The sequence below is a fragment of the Penaeus monodon genome, chromosome 29 (assembly GCF_015228065.2).
Source record: "Penaeus monodon isolate SGIC_2016 chromosome 29, NSTDA_Pmon_1, whole genome shotgun sequence".
NCBI lineage: Eukaryota > Metazoa > Arthropoda > Malacostraca > Decapoda > Penaeidae > Penaeus > Penaeus monodon.
The window spans coordinates 22220234-22220757 of record NC_051414.1 but is presented as its reverse complement, the minus strand read 5'-3'; the positions used below and the strand labels follow the sequence as shown (position 1 = coordinate 22220757).

At 33.6% G+C, this 524-nt stretch overlaps 1 protein-coding gene across 4 annotated transcripts in view; it reads left to right on the top strand.

The window, feature by feature from the left end:
• LOC119592021 (carbohydrate sulfotransferase 1-like) overlaps nt 1–524 on the top strand; it is a 107787-nt gene that overhangs the window by 91615 nt on the left and 15648 nt on the right. The window lies entirely within an intron of this gene.

Below are 524 nucleotides of genomic sequence, written 5' to 3'. Positions count from 1 at the left end.
AAACTAAAAAAAAAACATTTCATTTCGCTGTCCATATTTGCTGAAATGCATTTTGTTCCTAAAATTACTAGATTACTGGACTATGGTGGAGGGAACACCTCTCATTCTAAGCCACAAGCTCAGTTTTTCAACACAATATTACAGTGCGGGATGAAATACGATCCTATAAATTACCGTAAATGCCCATGAAAAACTTTGCCCATGAAAAACTAAGAGATTCATGTATTGTACAGATTACTTAAAGCGTGTACAATGAGAGGGTTGCATATACAGTACTCTGCACTAAACTTATATTACCCATTATTCATTCACTCTTTCTCTCTCTCTAAAAAAAAAAAAAGACGAAGAAAAGAACAGGAGGTATTGGAAATAAATGGGATTATATATTTATGTATTCAAATTTTCGGTCAACTTTTCAAATCTGAAAATCCCCTGTGTTTTCATTTTCCAGAAGAGGTTTGCAGATTTGGATAAAAAAAAAGAGCTTCGAGTCGTTCATTTTGGCGAAGCCTTTAAAACCATAC